This window comes from Papio anubis, chromosome 14 (genome assembly GCF_008728515.1).
Source record: "Papio anubis isolate 15944 chromosome 14, Panubis1.0, whole genome shotgun sequence".
NCBI classification, from domain to species: domain Eukaryota; kingdom Metazoa; phylum Chordata; class Mammalia; order Primates; family Cercopithecidae; genus Papio; species Papio anubis.
The window spans coordinates 46667220-46673219 of NC_044989.1; positions in this window are offsets into that span (position 1 = coordinate 46667220).

Sequence of the window (6000 nt, forward strand, 5' to 3'; positions counted from 1 at the left end):
CAAGAGCATTAAGGCGTGATCTGACCCACTAAGCTGCCTTCTCCCAAACAAAAAAGAGCCAGAGCTTCTCCCCAGCCTGCTGGCAACGTATGGCTCCTCTGCCATCAACAAACCTAATCAAGAACTGACCACCAAGAGTTCGAGACCAGCCTGGCCAACCTGGTGAAACCCTGTCTCCACTAAAAACACAAAAAATTAGCTGGCTGTGGTGGCGGACACCTGTAATCCCAGCTACTTGGGAGGCTGAGGCAGAAGAATCGCTTGAACCTGGGAGGTGGAGGTTGCAGTGAGCCGAGATCATATCGCTACACTCCAGCCTGGGCAACAAGCGCAAAACTCTGGAAAAAAAAAAGAAAAGAAAAGAAAAAGAAAAAGAAAGGAGGGAAGGAGAGAGGGAGGGAGGGAGGGAGGGAAGGAAGGAAGGGAGGGAGGGAGGGAGTGAGGGAGGGAGGGATATACACATGAGCCTTGTGCAAGAGGGAAGGCTTCCAGCAAAGGAAGAGAGTGAGGGTGAGTGAGGGTGAGTGAGGGTGAGTGAGGGTGAGTGAGGCTTCAGGAAGGATAAGTGTTGGAAACAGAGGGCCAAATGCTGATGGAAGCAAGAAAGCATTCTGTCAAGTCCTACAGATGACACTTCATTCACCAGCTCTTTTGGTTTAACAAACATCTATTGGGCACACACCAGGTACCAAGCACTGTGGGCCATGAGGATGTGAGAATGAACAGAACACAGTCCTTGCCCTCCAGAGGTTTGTCGGAAAAAGCACTGTGACAAACAAATGCTGTGGCAAAGCAACAGTAGTCACCAGCACTGAAGGGAAGCACCAAATAGTGCCCGGGGAGGCCAAGTGGGCATCGGTGGGAGGGCAGTGCCTAAGAGGGGCTTGAGACAGAGTGTAGCTGTCAAGCGCAGGTTCTAGCACTGGCTGCATGGGTTTGCACCCAGGCTCTGCCAGTTACTAATTCTATGAGCTTGGTCAACTTACCAACCTCTCTGTGCCTCAGATTCTTCATTTATAAATGGTACCCACTCCAAGAGGTTGTTGAAAAGATTATAGGAATACATGTAAATCACAGTTAGTATAGCGTCTGGCTACTGGGTCTATAAATGTATTTATTAAGATTGTCTTTCATGCAATTTACCTAACAAATGTGCACATGTACCCCACACCTAAAAGGTAAAAAAATTTAAATTTAAATTTAAAAAAGATTGTTGTCTTGATGGCAAAGCAGGCATCTAGCAGGTAAAGAAGGATACAGGAAAGATGTAAAGCAGAAAGCAGGAACAGCAAGAACAAAGGCAAGGAGATGGAAGTATGGGTCATGGTTTGGTATGGCTGCTACAGGAAAGCGTGTGGTGAGAATTAAGCCAGAAGGGTGGGCAAAGGCCAGGTCTCGCCAGGCTGTGCACACCTTGGAGGTTGTGGACTTGATTCTGGAGTTGATAGAGAGCTCCTGGCCGCCTTTTTGTAATGATCAGATTGGGCCACTGTATTAGGATTGTATCAGATTTGGGGACTGTATCATGCAGCTGGCTCAGGAGCTAGGAACTCACTACTACAGAAAAGAGAGAAATAAAGAGGCCCTCAACTAACACAGGGCCACAAGAATGGAGAGGCAGTGAGGACTGGGGCCTAGAGATGACTAGATATGCGCACGGGCAGGACACAGGGTGGCCTGGGTGAACCACTAAGCCACGAACCAGGACCAGGGAGACTGGAGCACGAGCAGGTTTGGGGCTGGAGTAGAGAGACGATAAAATAATAGGTGCTAGGCAAAGATCTAGGAGCTTTATATGAATTATTTCATTTAAATCCCACATTGGGGGACCTTTGAGAAGGGCACAGCTATCATCCACATCTATAGATGAGAAAACTGAAGTGTAATGTGATTGAAAACCCTGTAAGAAGCAGAGCCATGATGTGGTTTTCAGAGCCTGCATCCTCCTTTCTGGGCTCCACGCTGACTTGGAGACACCTGAGGGCAGAGGCTGGGCATCTAGGGCTAAGCAGAGAGGCCTGGGCTGGAAGCTCTCTGTCGAGCCACAGGAGAGATGAGACTGAGATTGGCAGGGAGTGTGAGAGAGTGAGGAAGAAGGCAAGGCCGGACCATGGAGAGAGGGGCTGTCACAGAGGGTGGTGGGTAGGCAGAAGTCCCGCCAGCCAGGAACCCATCCCAACCCCGGAATCCAGCAGGAGCCTTCCTCAGCCCTCTCCCCAGCCCACAGGGAAGGAGTCCAGCCCTAAAATTTGGCCTTTTGCCTACCTGCCCTGCCCACAGCCCACATAGCGCACAGAGGCGGCCTGGCCCTCCTCCGGTGCCTGGAGCTAGTTGCACAACCACCTGAGCCGGTGAGGCAAGGATAGCGTTCCCTTCCTCCCCCAGAGGAGTCCAGAGGCAAGGGCTGAAAGGATTAGGCTCAGCTTTGGGAGACAAAACCCACGCTAAGTGGAAGCATGCCAGCCCTTGCTGGGCTATTGTGAGGCACAGTCATGGTTCCCAGTCCACATGCGGACAGGGCTTAGGATCTGTTGACAAAAGCGACTCAGGCGTTTACCTCAGGCCCAACACCCGCTGGCCCAAGTCCTGCCTGGGTGTGTCATTGGCTCAAGTGAGGTCCCATGAATACACACACACACACACACACACACACACTCGGGAGCCAACTCCCTGAGTCACCCAATCCCAGCCAAATTCACCTGAAGCACCTGGCATTTCTCTCAGCACTCAACAGGTCATTGTGCTGAGCTGTCAGTGCAGAGGAGGCTTAGCCGGCTCCATCATTCACATCACGAGCTTCATAAATTCCTGAGGAGAGTGCCAAGGGCCGAGATTGCTGCAGCACTTTCACCGGAGGAAGAGGAGAGGCTAAGCAGGCAGGTGGTCGGGGAGAGCCAACAGAGGGAGCAATTCCAGCCTCCACGTACTCCCCCTCTGCCACTAGGTTCCATCACATGCAGGGGCAGTGTCTGGCCTCGGTGTGGTGAAAGAAAAAAGAGAAAACACACACAGAGAAGCGGGGATCACAGAACATGGAATGTGTGTCCTCAAGGGCCCTTCCAGACCTTTAACTAGTGTGGCTCCCTCATTTACAGATGAAGAAACCATTTGTCAGACACTCAACGGGTGAAGCATGAACAAGAGACAGAACTCAGGGCTTTCAATGTCCTCTCAGTGCTCTTGCCCCTACATCACACAGACTCCAGACAAGCAGGACTGGAAGAGGCTAAGAGGACCATGAGCCTGACCCCACACCTGCTACTGGAAATACCCACAGCCTCCTCGTCTGGGCTCTTCTGGCCATATGGCACAGCCTGGTGGGCTAGGTTTTACTCACGGTGGCATCTCCAGTACCTGGGGCACAGCAGATTCTCAGAAATGTTGCATGCGTTAATCTAATGGAATACCAGTTTCTCCCATATGGAAGTATGCTAGCCACTCTTTTGGAAGCCACAACAAATTTAAAGCAGACTTTTTTTTTAAAAAAAGCAGGTATCACTTCGCTTCAGCCTGACAAGAATTTTTTTGGCTGGACAAGAATTCTTGACAAATATGCATTTAGGCAGATAAGTTCACCTTGTGGCATACCTGAACTGCTCTCTCCCCCTCGCCATGCAGGTGCCCAGGAAGCAAGGGATGGAGGTAGCTGAGACAAGGCCTTCCCAGCTAGCCGTGGTGGTGGGAACACCATGATCAGCTTCCCCACTACATCCCCAGCAAACAGGAATCTTAATGCCACTGCCAGAGCTGCCCCAGGCACGTGCCCTGCTCCTCTCATCTTTGGCACAGCTGAGCATGTGTTGGCCAACAGCCCATGCTCTACCCAGAACGGGTGCCCAGGATCAAGTGGAACCTTCCTGGTCAGCTGGGAGAACAAACGCTGAGAACGTTTCTTTACCAAACATTCCTGAGTACCTCTTCAGGGCCAGCCCTGCTCCAGGCCCTGAGGATACAGATGTGAAGGAATGTAGGCCTGCTCCTGCTCTCATGGGGCTCAGAACCCTCCTTACTGTTCCAGAAACACAAGTGCAGCTGTGTTGATGTAGCCACACTGGCTCCATTAGATGAAGATGGACATAAGGATGGATGAATGAACACATGTAGTGAAGAGGGGAGGTTCAGGGCCTTGCTAAAAAAGATGACTATTAAAAAGCAAGTTAAGAGATAGCAATGCTTGAGAATCATCACAGCAAACACTCGCTGAGCCTTTCCAGTGTGCAGGCCCTGTGTGGAGTCCTTATATGTCTTTACTTACTTAATCCCTTACCTACGCTGAGGCCATTAACTGTTATCATCCCCGTGAAAAAACTGAGCCCAGGGAGGTTGCTAAATTTACAAAAGTCTCACAGTTGGGAAGTGGCAAGTGAGAACTGGAACCAGGCACCAGGGCACTGGTGCCCAAATGCCCAGCTGGCATACTTCATAGCTTCCTTCAGAGGCTTCTAGCTGTGTTAAAGCTTTGAACTGAATCAGGTGGGGGTCACACATGAGGCGACAAAAGGGTGGTAACACCAAGGGATCTCAGAAGGTGACACTGCTTTGGCATTTCTTGGCAAATTCACCATGATCATAGTCTGGCCTTAACTGACCAGGAAGAGGTCTCTGTCATTCATGCAGAGATGAAAATACTTATTAGTAATCAACTGATGCTGATCCAATGCAGAAGAGATCTATAAAATCCCATCTAAATGCATTCATTTACATTGGGTGGGGTATATGAGTAATAGTGACCAGAATGCTCACTCCTGTCAGGGGTCACCAACCCAGGAATGGGGCATGGCCACTGTGAGACAGGAGTGAAATCAGCGCACAGGAAGCAGACAGCACAGGAAAAACAGGTCTCTTGCTGAGGCAGTCTGCCCCCAAGGCACAGCCTACCTCTCTGGTCATGGCCCATTAGACCTTTTGCTGGGCAGTGGAGAACCATCTAAGAACCAGACCAACTGAGGCCCTACCTCACTGAGTGTATGGTCCTAACAGAGAAGCCAGACACTAAACATGTCATTACGGGCGGGTAACAGTTACCCAAACACACACTAAGGAATGCTCTTGCAAAAGAAAACTGAATGACACGCATTCCCCAGAACTGAGTCTCCTCTTGCCTGGGTGGACCTATTGGGTGCTTACCATCAGATTTTTTCCTCTGATCCCCACTTTCTTATATCCCATGATATAAGACAGATGACACACTCCGGAGCTCTAATGGACCTAAATGACTCTCCTGTCTCAACCCGGGACATCCAAGTGAGCTCAGTTCTTTCCCTGCTTTTGTTCCAGGAGGACCAATTCATTATTTTGGGCTGATTCCAGCTCTGCTGAACCTGCATCTGCTGCTGGAGAGACCCCAGAGCACACTTCCCAACCTCCTCCTCAGAGCTCTCAGGCTGCACGGCTCTGCCTATGTCCTTGTTCCCCTCATTGCCAAGTTTCAGGGGTAACTGTCAGCCCCACATATCACCAGCTGCCAGTGTCTATCACAGAGAACTGGAAAGACAGAGTGATCCAGGTTGTTGGAACCAGCAGGATGCTAGGAAATGATGTTGCTATACCGTGTAGACAGATGATTACACATGAGCACCCTGGACAACCCAGGAATGTCCTGGAAGCACCTGCTTCACACCCAGCCCTGGTAGACAAATCACACATTTGGGCAGCTAATTTCTCTGTTATTTTCTCTGCCAAGCACAGAAATGAACAGCCCAAAAAGGGCAGGAAGAAACAGAGCCAAGAGTTTATATGCTCCTGATTTAAAACATAAGAATAAGAGAAATATTCCCACCATGCAAATAACAAATAGACCAACCCTTACTCCCCAGCCAAATATTGATATTTCCTTTAAATTTTTGACGAAAATATCTGTGCTTGGGGGTAGGGAGAGACTTGTGGTTATTTGGCCCAAAGCTGTTCTAGGTCATAGGCAGCCATTAAAATTATGATTTTCAAACAAAAGTTACAGATTTAGATTGACTTTTGAGCCCAAAGTTATTTTGACATTTCATA